This window comes from Choloepus didactylus, chromosome 8, assembly GCF_015220235.1.
Source record: "Choloepus didactylus isolate mChoDid1 chromosome 8, mChoDid1.pri, whole genome shotgun sequence".
Classification (NCBI taxonomy): domain Eukaryota; kingdom Metazoa; phylum Chordata; class Mammalia; order Pilosa; family Megalonychidae; genus Choloepus; species Choloepus didactylus.
This window is the reverse complement of record NC_051314.1, coordinates 69,005,405-69,020,176: the sequence shown is the minus strand read 5'-3', so window position 1 is coordinate 69,020,176 and position 14,772 is coordinate 69,005,405. Positions and strand designations below refer to the sequence as shown.

The window sequence follows — 14,772 nt, the reverse complement described above, 5'->3', positions numbered from 1 at the left end:
TGCAAGGGGAGAAAAACCATGGGCAGGATGTCCACTGCACAAATATATTAGCTGAGGAGCCAAGACATACATTATGGCAGTGGCTGTATCCACCTGGAGGAATACGTTCCTCTTTGAAATTCATACATCAGTAACATATGTACAGGGATGGCTACATTATTTACAGGGCCCTGTGCAAAATGAAAATGAACAGTCTCTTATTAAAATAGTATTAAGAATTTCAAGAAGGCAATTGCAGAGCATTAAATCAAGCATAGGGACCTTCTAAGAAAAAGAATTGTCAACTGCACCTGCTTTGCTTTTACTCATCCTAAACAAGGATAGATGATTAAAGTAGAACTTTGAGAGCTATTCTCTTCTATTCCTATACCCTCAAGAGAGAGAAACTTCACAAAACAGAAGCCAATTTGAAAAATATTTTATTCTTGTTGTTAGGTTCTATGATGAAAGAACAAGAAAAAGAGAAGATAATGGAATTGCTTAAATAAAACTCTTATTTTTAGTTGCTAAAAGCAAATACCACAAAATAATTAAATTGGTACCATAGGGGATAACTTGATAAACCATCTCAGAATATAGGGAAAAAAAAAAAAAAAGAAAAAAAAAATGATAAAAGGCTCACATATGAATGAAAGAGAATCCTGGCAATCTACCCCTGTAACAAAGGCATTCTCATTATTGTTATAATGTCACATTTCACAAGTGCACATAAGTGTACTTTAACCACACATAATAAAGCAGAGCAAATAAGAGCAAAATTGATAAGCAGAGTGCAACATAAGAAAATGTCTCAGAGTTGGAGTCCCAAGATTGAAAATGGAGAGCACTAATGGTAATCCAGGAAAAATTAATGCCAAACCTTACACACTTTCTAAATTTAAAGAGTACTATAAACATCCCAGTCAGAAAAAAACAAAGGAGTTAAAATTACATTGCCTTATGTTTTTTCTCCTACTACAATAAACACCTCAAGATCATGATCCACTATATATAGCCTAATTGATATTCATGTGATGACAACAGAAAAAAATTCTCTGGCTATACAGGCTCAGAATATTGTCCACAAATCTTACAGTCAAATACACTCCAAATCTCTGAGAAATGAATTAGAAAAAGAATAATTAATGGCAGAAGTTATATTAGAAAATAACAACTGATGACAAGCATTGAAATCTGTTCTAGTCATAGAAATGATGGAAGAAATGTGCCTCATACATCTGAAATGTTTAAATTATGAAATCAAATGGAATGTGAAACGTAAAAATACAGTGGCAGAATCTTTTCACTGGGATCTATAATCCCAAATTGCTTCAATGAAGATGAAGAAGGGGCAGTTAAAAATGAGACAAGTTCTAACCTGGACTCTGTCACTTGCTATTTTTATGACTGAGTGTGAGCAGCCACCTTCCGGATTTGGCCTAGTTGTTAAGCTGCAGCCTGCCCTTGAGTTCCCCCCGCCCATCGAGTGGTGTCAAGATGGCGCCCACATCCTGCTTCCGCCTTTCGATGTATGTAACCACCCGCTGTATTCACCAATCACGCTTGTGTGCGTGGCGTTAGCCCATTGGATATACGTAAGGTTTATAAGAAAGTTCCCGGGCAGAGCTCGGGGAGACAGCCCACAAGGAGCCGCGCCTGACGGCCGCATCGAGGTTGTTCTCCCCCGAGGCGTCTTGCCCCGGGCGGAACCTGTAAAGAGGATGATTGCCTAGTTCCATTAAAAGCCTACATGCTTCACTGCTGCGAGTCCAGAGTGATCACGAGTGCGTCGGGTAAGACACTGTCCGCACCCTCTCTCCCCTTATCTCTCTGGTCCCCATCGCCGGCCGACCGAGGACTCGAGGCGAGGCGGAGAAAGCGCCGGACCTCATTCGCGTTCCCCTCGACCTGACGGAGACGTGCTCCCGGGATCCGTGGCTTGACTTCCGCGACTGATCACCGCGAGAAGGTAAGCACCCCTTTTTTTCGTGCGAGGACTAGGGCCCGTGGGCGTTCAGGTAGCCCCGGGGACTCGGAAGAGCTCTCCGAGTGATTAAGAGATAGTGCCGACTGCAAGCATGGGGCAGTCTGAAAGCTCACCCCTATTAACCCCCTTAAAGACCCTTTTGAAGCAGCGGGGTATCTCAGTTAAGAAAAGTTCTCTCCAACGATTCCTTGATGATGTGGCCACTTTTGCCCCCTGGTTTCCCTGCTCTGGCAGCCTCAACCTGCCCTCTTGGATGAAACTTGGCCGTGATATAGACCGAGCGCGCCAAACGGGCATTTGTCTGGACCCAGTCCTGGTCCTTATATGGGAGACTGTTCGTGCTGTACTTGAGCTGGAATCGGCCATGGGCCTGACCACGCCCACTGCCTTGTTGCAGGCGCGACATGCACTCCAAGAGGCTCAGTCTGTTTCGTCTGCGGAGGGCTCCCATAAGGGCAAGCCGCCGGAGTCGGATACTAGTTCTGATAATTCTGACTCAGGATCTGAGAGTGAGGCAGACGAAGGACCGGAAGCGCCTCCGCTGATTGATCTAGAGGCACCCCCTATCTCACCCACGCGGCCCTCTGCCCCACCGGCAACGACCGTTGCGCCCCTAAGGAAGCACCTGCATCCGGTGGACGGTTTAACCGACTCCGCAAGGGGCCCTTGTACAGGACTCCCTCTAGCGGTCATGCCGAGTAGATACCCTGGCCCTCCCGTGCAATGCCCAGAATCCCCACCCGATTACGCGGATCCTCCGCACCCTTCACCCAATAGGAGGCATTTTTGGAGGTGGAGCCTTTTCACCACATTCAGACCTTTTGGCGTTCTGGGCGGCTACCGACCGCTGCTCAATGAACCCGAACCAGCCTCCGAGATGTTCCCAGTCATTATCAATCAGCAAGCTCGTAATCATGAACCCTATGATTACAAGCTCTTGAAGGAGCTGAGGCAAGCCGTCCATCAGTACGGCCCTAACGCCCCTTACACCCTGAATATGGTTGAAAACCTCTCCGCCCTAAATCATACACCTGCCCTGCAACATACCACCCCAGGTCCTCTACATAGAGGCCTGGTCCGCTGGAAGGATGTTTTAACGGGGCAGTGGAAAGGCCCTGACCCAGTGCTCAGCTGGGCCAGAGGCTCTGTTTGTGTCTTTCCCCAGGAACCAGGACGCCAACCAGTGTGGGTACCGGAGAGATTGGTGAGAACCGTGCAGTCGCCTGAGAATACCAAAGAACTGCAGCCGGATAAGTCGTCGAACCCCCAACGTGACCTGTTGGATCCAGCCCTCGACTCGCGTAATGAGCGGTCAAATGATGTCGACGGTGTCGACCACTCCCCAGCAGACCGGGAAGAGGGCCAGGAATATTGACCTTTTTTCCCTCCTGGTTCTCTTGGCCTAATCTGACCAACTGGGTTCTTCTTGCTGTGAGGTTATTAGTAGGTTTGATCATTGTTAAGAGTTTGCTGGAGCGTTTGTTTCAAAGACAACAGCAATTACGTGTTACCGCCATGATGGCCATGTCCTCTGCCTGTAACCCTCCTGATGACTATAGTCCCTCTGCCCAGCACCCATCCCAACCACTCGAAGCGGGGCATTTGGGGGCAAGGTTCGCAGCTAAGTATTTGGCAAAATCCCGGATATAAATAATCGGCACCAGTGGTCCTATTTTTGTCTCAGGTAGATCTCTTGGGCAGAGTCCTAGTTGTGGCCAGACGGGACCCCTGCCATTGCACAGAGACACCTAGTGACGCCCTCGACACTGGCTACCGTTCTCCTAACCCTCTTGTCCCCCAGTTGCGAGACTGAGTACTGCAAGGAGAGCCACATGGTTTCCAGCTCATGGGCTCTCCGGTCTCTATATGAAGTGAGCATTCTGGTCGGTGCCAGAGGTCCCACCTCAGTATGGCCGGGACCTAGTCCAGACTCCCCAAAGCACCAAAAAATACGTTGTGGGCCATCTTGGTCCACGGGAGCACATTCATCACTAGAGACACTGGGGCATAAAAAACAAAAAAGGGGGAGATGTGAGCAGCCACCTTCCGGATTTGGCCTAGTTGTTAAGCTGCAGCCTGCCCTTGAGTTCCCCCCACCCATCGAGTGGTGTCAAGATGGCGCCCACATCCTGCTTCCGCCTTTCGATGTATGTAACCACCCGCTGTATTCACCAATCACGCTTGTGTGCGTGGCGTTAGCCCATTGGATATACGTAAGGTTTATAAGAAAGTTCCCGGGCAGAGCTCGGGGAGACAGCCCACAAGGAGCCGCGCCTGACGGCCGCATCGAGGTTGTTCTCCCCCGAGGCGTCTTGCCCCGGGCGGAACCTGTAAAGAGGATGATTGCCTAGTTCCATTAAAAGCCTACATGCTTCACTGCTGCGAGTCCAGAGTGATCACGAGTGCGTCGGGTAAGACATTGTCCGCACCCTCTCTCCCCTTATCTCTCTGGTCCCCATCGCCGGCCGACCGAGGACTCGAGGCGAGGCGGAGAAAGCGCCGGACAACTGAGCACATTATGTGTGGTCTCCTTACCATACAACAAATCAATAGCAGCTACCTAGTAGGGCTATTGTGAGAATAAGATGAGTTAATACTTGTAAAGAGTGACTAGGTCCTGGTTCATATACTCAGCAAATGTCTGCTATTATTAGATGTAGAGGTTTGAATGGTGGCCCCCCTAATGGTAAGTTCCTCTAATACCTGGAATTGTGAATGTTGCTTTATTTGGAAGGGGCTTTGGAGATTAATTAAGTTAATTAAGTTAAGGATTTTGAGATGAGGAGATCATCCCGGAGTGTCTGGGTGGACTAGTGCCCTTGTAAGAGTGAGGCAGAGGGAGTTTTGACACAGAAGAGGACCACACAGGCAGAGATTGGAGTGATGTGGCCACACATCAAGGAAATCCAACAACCACCAGAAGCTGGAAAAGGCAAAGAACAGATTCTCCTAGAGTCTCCAGAGGAAGCACACTCTGAAACACCTTGATTTTGAACTTCTGGCCTCCCGAACTGAGAAAGAATAAATTTCTGTTGTTTTAAGCTACCCAGTTTGTGGTAATTTGTTACAGCAGCCCTAGGAAATTAATACATTAAGTATTACCTAATAAATACTACCTACAATAAAGCTCCAAGACACTGCCCCACTGGCTTGAAAATCTCAGCCAGGCAGAGGACAGAGTATCAACTCAACCAATAATTAAACTGGAACGGACAATCATCAAGCCAGAGCTGCAAGAGGAGGGATTTGTATCTGCAGCTAAATGCAGCCAGCTAGAAACAAAGTGCTACCCCAGCCATTTTGCAAAACTTACAATAATGCCCCTTTGACTTTAGGCAATTAAGATTTTTTGGAACTCATTAATTATTGGGATTTTACTGCATTTATTATGTGCCAGGGCTGTGCTAGGGCTGGGAATGCAAGAAAGAAAGAAAATAGAACAGAACTTGCCCTGAAGGAGCTTCCAGTAGAACTGGGTATACATTAAACAAATAATTACAAATAATTATTTACCATATGTGGTGGTTAGAAGCTGTATGACCCCCAGAAAAATATGTTCTTAAATTTAACCCATTCTTCTGGGTGTAAAACCACTGTTAGCAGGACCTTTTGATGAGATTACTTCAGTTAAGGTATTTTCCATCTCAATCAAGATAGGCCTTAGTCCTATTGCTAGAGTCCTTTGTAAGAGAATGAATGATTTTCAGACAGAGAGAGAGAAAGCCACAGGAAGCAAGAAGCTACATCAATGGAACCTGGAAGGGAAGGGAAAGGCCAGGAGAGGCTGCCAAGTGCTTTGCCATGTGACAGAGGAACCCAGGGCCTAGGATTGCTAGCAGCCAGCCCTGGGACTCCAGTCTTTGGGAAGAAAGCATCGCCTTGATGACATATTGATTTGGACTCTCTTTTAGTGTCAAAACTGTAAGCAAATAAATACCATTGTTTAAGATGACCCATTTCAAGGTATTTGCTTGAGTAGCCTAGGAAACTAAAATGCCATATTTCCTCAATTCTAAGGCATACATTTCCCCATATCTATTTAATCCTAACGAGCACTCAGTGAGGTAGTATGACTAATCTCTGGTTCACAGATGAGGAAACTGGCATTAAGTGTCAGCTAGAAGGGGCCAATATGGGGTTGGAATATGAGCCAATGGAAGTCTATTCATTTGAGGAAAACACTATAGCAGTTTCTCCCCACCCTGACTCCCTGACTTGCCGCTGGGGGATGGAGCTGCCATTCACCCAGTTTCTCAGGCCAACAAATCTGGAATCATCTTTGACTTCTCTTTTCCTCACACACTCAATCACCAGTAAATCCTGCCATCTTTTCCTTCAAAACATAGTCAGAATCCAACCACTTCTCATCCCCTCCACAGCATCACCCTGACCCAAACCACCATCATCATTTACCTGGAGTAATGTAAAGGCTTTCAACTGGTCTCCTGGCTGTTGCCTCTACCAACTATAGCTGACACAAAATAGCCAAAGCCATCCTTTCAAAACATATATTACATCCCATCTTCCTCTGCTCAAAATTTCCCACTGTCCTCCAATCTCAGCTGTACTGGACTCCTCTGTACCTCATTTCCTACCATCCTCTCACTCTGTGCCTTCTCTAGTCACCCTTGCTGCTCCTTGAACACACCAAGTATATTCCCCACCTCGGGGCCTTTGCACTGATGACTCCCTCTGGCCAGCATACTCGTAAGCCTCTTCTCTTCATGAGTGTCCCTCTCTCACTCCCTGAAGGCTCCTCCCTACTCTCTCTAGAGCAGCACACCCTCTTTTCTCTGTGCCCTCTAATTCTGCCACTTCACAGCAGTTATGGCTTCTTGTCAGCATGTCATATATTTATTTGTTTATTTTCTGCCTCCCCCACTGGAACTCAGAGGCTCAGTGAGGGCAGAGACTGCCTTATCCACCACTGCTTCCCCAGCGCTTGGAGCACTGCCTGGCAATGAACTAAATAATGCATCTTAGAAATTAACATGCTATTATTCCTTTCCCCCAAAAAGCATGATTAAATCAATAACATGTATTAAAATTGATATCATCTTAGAATTAAGAAATCATGTAATTACAATTGCCAGGAAAAACAAATATGGATTTTTAATGACATATAATTGGGAAGTAAGGGTAATTTATACAAAGGATCAGGGAGATAGCCTCCTCAAGAAAGGGTCATTCAAGATGAAGCCTTAGGCTGAAGTAGCCAGGTGAGAATGGCAGGAAGGCCACTCTACACAGAAGGAAGCCTGGAGGTGAGAAGGAACACCACAAGTTGAAGGAACTGAGAGAGGGTGAGCACGGCTGAAGCACGGGGAGGGAGGGAAGGATGGTGGGAAACCACTGAGTGACCAGATCACAGGAGGCTCTGTGGGTCACATTATGAAACCATGATTAAGTAAACAGACCAAAATAGATCAGTTATGATGTCCCTTTTCTAGTTTAGGAAGTTTACATAATATGAAATTTATCAGTTCCTTGAAAGAGCTTATCATTCAAGGCCTTGTGTGTGTGTTGGGGGTGGGAGGATGGGGGTTCAAGGAGATAAGGGTACTGATTCTTTAAAAAAATTGTACATTTCTTCCTTTATTAGCAATATATTCAGGTCTTTTATATAGAAATAATTTGGCACATAGGATTGCTTATAATGACAATTTCTAAATGAAATTCCAGTTAGGTATACATGCTTTTGATACGCTGTCCGGGATAGCAATCTCTTAGAAATGCCCAATGACTATCTCTTGTCTTTCTTATGCATTAGTCACTGTTATCTCCCTTTAGCAAAGCTAGTTTATCTGAAGAATCAAATAAAAAAATTTGAGCACAAGCCAGAAAACTGAGCTTTTGAGTTCCTCAAAGCAATTCCTGACAAGGGAGCTTCCACTATAGTTGAAAGGATAAAGTATTCACATGTGAAAAGTTAGATAATAATGGAAGGTTTAAAAAAAGATTCCAAATAAAAATTAAAAGAAATTATTTAAATATTTGAGCATCTACAGTGTGCCAGGCTTTCCAAATGGGGGATACAAACAAACACAAGAGATTGTGAGACAGGAAATTTTCAATGGTCAGTAAGTCACATCAACACTACCTATTTCACAGTGACAGTAAAACAGATCAGATAAAAATAGCTGAAAAAGTAGAGGCAATAAAAATCACCAGAATTGTTTAGGGAAGCTAATGGTATGTATATTAAATATATTATATTAAAGCAGCACTCAAAGGTATGAGTAAAGCTAGTGAAAACGGAGCATAGTGACACTGATAATGTTTAAGAGATTTTCTTCCAACAATATCACAAGATTTATACTAGTTTGTCAAGTATCTAAACCCTATTATGTAAAGATGCTCCTTACCCCTCTCCAAAAGGCAACTTTTAATTTAGCAAGTTTCTTAATCAAACGTGGCATTCAGAATCTGTTAAAAAATGTTGTACAACCTATATTTCCAGGAACTATGCTTGTTATCTTGTGCCACTCATTCACTGACTTTAATTACCTAAGTTTGCTATTCAGCATTACTTAACAATTTTTGGAGTTCTTACTGCAGGTGGGGGCATTCATACTCTGGTCCCTGGTCTCTTTTCTCCAGCTTCATCTTTCAAATCCAGCATTTACTTACGTTCAGAACTTTGCACATCTGGTTTATTCCACTCATCACAACTCATCCTTCAGGTCTCAGCTTTGACTCTGTAAGGGGAGGGACCATGCTTTTCTTCTCTACATATCCCGGACATCCATTACGTTACGTGACACAGAGAAGGTGTCTAACAAATCTTGGCTGTACAAATGAATAAATGTCAACTCCCAGGAAAACTTCCCTAACAGCACCACCCAGGGTTAGGTACCCCTACCATACTGTCCTTAATACCCTATACTTGTCCCTAAATAGCACTTATCACCTGATACTTTAAACGGCTTGTTTATTTTCTCTGCTAGATTACTTTCATGAAGGCCCAGGTTGTGTCTTGGTTACCATGAAATCCCAAACTATCCATAGCACCTGGCAATATTTGTTGGCTACCTTTATTAAATCTTTGAATAACTCACCTGCTTCCCTTTTACAATTAAAAAAAGGAAAAAATGATATCTATTTCATAATACTCTTGTGAGCCTGCAATGCAACAAAATGATGTTTATATTAAAGAACTCTAATTAGAAACTCAGATAACATGGTAAAAACACACTTATAAAGCTAGACAACACATTCATTTATCAGAGAATTATTTCTTCATAATTCCAACTTATTGCCTGAGATATCAAAAAAATCTAGAACTACCTTCATTCCCTAGTCAACTCATAACTTTAATTTTCCAAATACTGATTAAATTTGCAAAAGAAGTGCTTCAGTAAGGATGGGCTGTTCTGCTACAATAACAAAGGTTTTTTTTTTTTTCTCTCACTCTCTCTACATGTCCATTTCAGACTGGTTCCATGAATCCTCACTCAAGGACAACCTCCAATCTAGAGTGTTACCAGGTACTGAGGCAGGAGGATTGAAAGCATTTGGTGAACAGCATTAATGACCACCACAGGAGGTTTGGCAGAAATTTAAACATTCTATAAGACCTACTATAGAAAGGTAACTGTGAATCAACACAGCCAATCAGTTTTTGCTTTAACAAAGCTAACCAGACAAACACGGTATTCTTCATACATGGCAGTTGACTAAAAAAGATTCCACCATAATGTAATTGGACAACACACCTATGCTCCTAGAAAACCTTCATGAGATTTTATTAACAGACCAATGTAGCTCTAGAAACTAAAAGCAGATTTGTTCCCCAGATGTTCACAGGTATTGACACAGTGAGGCCTCAGCATTATCCATCTGCTTCCACCTGGCACTGTCAAAAACTATTAGCTCGTATAAATGATAAATGGGCATGGAGCATCCACCAGGTCCATTACAACTACCCTAATTTACACTCACATTTTAAACAAATATAAATGCAGATTCATGCAAAGTTTATGATATGGACAAGCAGAAGGGACCATGCAGAGAGCTCAGGAGAGAGGCAAGGCTGAAGATAAAATCAAATTCCAAAGAAAGTGATGTGGATAAAATTGCCAAAGGAAAGAGTGAAAAGAAGGGAGGAGAGGGCTGGAGAGCTTAGGGAATACCAGTAATTAAGGGAGAAGATTTCTGAAAAGAAAAAGAACATAGTGAGAAAATCAGAACCAGAACCAGAAGGAAAGAGTCTCCAGAAGTTAAAGGGTAAAAGAGTTGACAGATGAGAGAGTAAGAGGACAATAATTACTGCTTATATGATAACATGGAGGATGAGTGAATTTTAAAACATTTCAAAGGAATGATTTGAATCTAAAAAGTCATTGGTGGCTTCTGTTGAGCATTTTCCTAAATAGCACTGAAGTAGAAGCAACTATGGAGACCACCCACAGTTTTTGCAATGCATCCTACTCTCACCCTTCTGTGCACCCACACAGGCTGCCCTCTCCAGACCCTTTACTGTCTGGTCGACTTCTTTACGGTTCGGTTTCAGCCTCATCTCCTTAGCTCTCTCCCAAAGCACCCAGCACAGGCTAAATGCTCCAGCTTGGTGCTCCCATGATGCTCTGTGCTGCATCTGTCATGACACCCATCACATTCCACTGCAGTGGCTTGTCCAGTTGGATGGGCCTCCTACTAGACAACTTGAGGAAAGAGGCTTATCTTGTGTCTTTGTATTCCTGGCACTGATTGGCCAGAACTAGTCACATGGACTTACCTAGCTTAAAAAGGGGACAGAAAAGGATAGACTTTCCATATGTCCTGGAAGAGCACAGGAAGTCTCTACTACAGTTCTTGGCACAGAATAAGCAGTCTGCATGCTTCTTTAAGGAAGGAAATGAAGGAAGGAGGGGTTAAAAAAATACAGTAATAGTATGTTGAGTAATGTGAAGGAGTGATGCAGCCTAGAAGTGGACGCATTGTTTTATCCAATGGTAACGACTTAGCCCATTTATAGGAAAAGGGAAAGGCAGTGAAGAAGAAAAGACCCAAGATGTGGAGATAATAAATGGAGGAAATGGAAGAGGGGGCACAAGTAGGGAGAGGGTTAACATTTGTGGCAGAACATTTCTCCATCTGAGAAAGGAGGGAAGAAAAGGGATGAAGTTAAAGAGGTCCCAAGGTGGACTGGAAGAGGTGCTCACAGGGGATAGATTCAGTGAAGCAGGAGAGTAAGACCCTCTGCCAACACAAAATGGGGTAGGAATGGGACTGACGGCCTGAGGAAAGAGGAAGAGGTCTAGAAAGGCACAGTGGGGCCTGGCAGTGAATCAGTTAGAAAAGAATTGGTATACTGAAACAAATAGAACCTCCTTAATCTTCCTTTAAATATCCAATCAGTCCCATATCCTGCCATTTCTTTTAAATTTTCCTACAAACCCATTCTCCCTTTCCAGTCCTGGGCCTCTTGGTTTAGGCAATTAGTTTCATGCTTAGACCATTACAATTGTGTAATCTGGTATTTCCCTGTGTTCCTCAAAACGTTAATATGTGTGCTTACCAAAAAAAGGAGAGGGAAATGGATTTCATAGTCAGATGAGTTTAGGGACCAATACATACTCTCCCTCAGCTTGCAGTTTCACAATTCACCATAGTGTATTAAAAATTATAAACAATCCTACAAAGAAACCTACTTAATGCTAATCCAGCATGGGTACTTTTTTTCAAGTGGGACCTATTAAATATCTAATGGAATACAATAAGGAAAATCGAGTTTTCCTACCTCAGGTTCCATATACAAATTTATTCCACACACTACATTCATGCATCAGGATAAGCTAGGATATGCTACGGCAACAAACATCCCCCAAATCTTAATGGCTTAACACAACAAAGGCTGATCATTGTAGACGTGAACAACCGTACAGGGTAGGATCTCCTCCATACCGTGACCCAGTCAACCAAGGCTCCACCAGCCTGTAGCCGCACCATTTAAATACTCGGCCTCCTACCTTAATTATCAGAGAGGAAGAGGTCTTCCATGACAATTAAATGCTTTAGACCGGAAGTGATGTTTCGTTTCCATTTACAACAAATTGGCCAGAACTAGTCACATGGGCTCAACCTAGCACTACAAATCTCCAACACCTACTTCTTCCTCATTCCCAGATGAAATCAATCACCATGATTTATCTGTTTAAGTCTCGAGACCCTCCAGTAGTCTCTTTCTTCTAGCTCACCATTACACTTTACTTTCACACCTCACCTTCACCTCTGTGTTTCCTTCCCAGGACTGCCAGTTATTTTTCCTAAACATATATCTCATCATGTCATCCCCCGATTACTGAAAAAATCCTTTGTGGCTGCTCACTGCTTACAATATAAATTTCCTCACTATGATACACAAAGGCCCTCACAATCTTCACTCCAGTCTACCTTTTCAGCCCTGTCCCTAGCCTCTGCAAATATATATTTTTTAAGGTTTGACATACTCTTGGACTAGACCTCATTTTGATTATTTTAATTGCAATGAGTCAGAAATCACAGGAAACAAGAAAAACTGACTTAGCATTTCAGTGTCCCTTTATTCCTTGTCAAACGCAGTGCCCCCCGCCAAAGCAGACAGCACCAGCAGAGCCTGCAGTCCTCCACCTTAATGTGGGGGGCTTAGGAATTTCTGCTGTCTGGCTCCTCAGAGTGAGCACTGCTCCCCTGGGGACTTCACTGTGGAGAGGTCTGAGAAGTTTTGGCACAGTCTGTAGCAGAGCTTCTGCAGGAAACATTCAGGCAGTCCTTCCAGCAAATGAGAGGGTGTGTGTCTCCCAGCAAATAAGAGGGTGTGTGCCTCTTCATTACTGCTTTTCCTGTAGCAAAAATTGTCATCCACTGTGAATTCACCTCAGACCTCCAGTCATGACAAATCCCACCAGGCTTTATTTGAGAAGCAAAGCCCCACCCTTCCTCTCTGAAACTCAATACAATCTGGAGGTGTACATCCTAAAAGCCCAGCAGGAGTCCTAAATAAAGGTATCCTTCAGAAGCTATTTCTTCTACCATAATGAAGAGAAGCATAAAACTACAGGGAGGTTCCACAGGTCATGCTTGGCAGACCTTAAAAAATGGTTAAAATTTTATCAGCATCCACCCTGTCCCTAAGAAGGAAGAATAATTAATTATATTCCTCGTGCCAGGTGGTTGAGGCTCCATATGGGGGTTTTCCCTGATGATCCTCTACAAATGTATACTCACAAATAGTCACAAAAGACTATTCTAATTCCCCAAAATAGCCACTTTCATATTGCCATGCTTTCCTCATGCCGTTGTATTCCTCACATGCTTTCTGTATCCAGTTCCCATTCTTCAAGCGTTGGATCCATGTCAGCTTTGCTAACCCCCTTCCCACTGCCCCCAACCCAGGAGAATTAACGCCCCCTCCCATTTGGTCAATTCCTTTATCACAATAGCTCACCATATAACAGTTATACACATAATATCTTCCCTAACACAGAAATCTTTAAAAATAGGGAATGCATTTTATTTTAACCCTCAGAGCCTTTTACTCAGTAGGGGTTTAATACATGTTTGTTAATTGAAGGAAAAGTGAATTAATGTTCTTCTGTCCACCTAGTGGAAATAGTCTAATTTTTATTTGCACCAAGTATGATTTACATACATAATTAACAATGGACATTCTTGTAACTGAGAAGTTGGGATTTACGGATGATTATGATTACTGAATCATTAGATAGATATTTCTTTTTACTTTCTGGTATATTAGACAGGGAAATATCTGAAATCTCTGAACTGTAATCCAGCTGTCCTGATCTCTGATAATCACTGTGGAGCCTTTATCTTGTGCCTTGTGATCAGAAAAACTTTGTAACCAACCCTCACTTGTACTCCTTTTATCTGGTTTTTCAACTTTAGAGTCTTATGATCACTAACGACAAACCCTAATGTTTATTAATGAAGGGCCATGAGTCAGCCCAGAACTAACCCACCCCAAGTCCAAAGCTATCTTGAAAAATGAACCTGGATCTAACCAAAATGGGCCTGCCTGACATGCTCAATAGCTTTTACTTTAAATATAAGTGATCTATACCTTATTGTAATACAAAAAATCATGCCCATCATATTAAGGCTGCCATTTTCTTACATACATTCTGTGACTAAGCATGTAATCAATCTGAGCATTCTCAATAATAATTAGATCATCCCTAACCTTGTCATCTCGAGCCATTGTTCTCATTATCCTAAAACCTGCCCCATCTTTTGATACTATAAAACTATCAGAATTATTGCAATTTGGGGAGACAGATTTTTAGGCCGATAGGCCATCTGCTCCCTTGCTTCATGCCTAGCAATAAACTCTTTCTCTCTTTGAAACCGTGGTGTCTTAGGAATTGGTCACTGAGTGCATCAGGCAGAGAATCCACTGCTTTTGATCAGTATCATTCTTGATGATAGATTATTTTCTTTAACAAATGTAATTTTAATAATCAAACTTTATTTTACTAAATAACACAATCTAATGTCTTCTGTTTAGGTATCTGTCCCATAATATGCCCCCAAAAGCTTGAATACCAAATGGGATGAAACAGAAAGGGCTCACTTTTCAGTTTACGACTATCTAATCAATTATATTTACTGAATAAAATAAAGTAAATGACATAGTTTCCTAATAAAGCTGAAAAGGTAGCTTTACAGATTAGGTAAATCACTGTTTTGAAATATGGTAAAAATAAAATACATCTCAAGAAAGGATATGTATTTAAATTCAAATAACAAAAGCATGTTTTTGCAAAAAGGTTAGTGGAGTACATTGTTTTAAATAGATCCTACTTAAA

General features: G+C 42.8%; 1 protein-coding gene and 1 pseudogene across 3 annotated transcripts in view; one reads left to right on the top strand and one right to left on the bottom strand.

Moving 5' to 3' along the window:
* PPM1H (protein phosphatase, Mg2+/Mn2+ dependent 1H) overlaps positions 1–14,772 on the bottom strand; it is a 311,989-nt gene that overhangs the window by 273,629 nt on the left and 23,588 nt on the right. The gene's annotated exons all lie outside the window — the stretch shown is intronic.
* LOC119541563 overlaps positions 1–14,772 on the top strand; it is a 38,413-nt pseudogene that overhangs the window by 1,371 nt on the left and 22,270 nt on the right.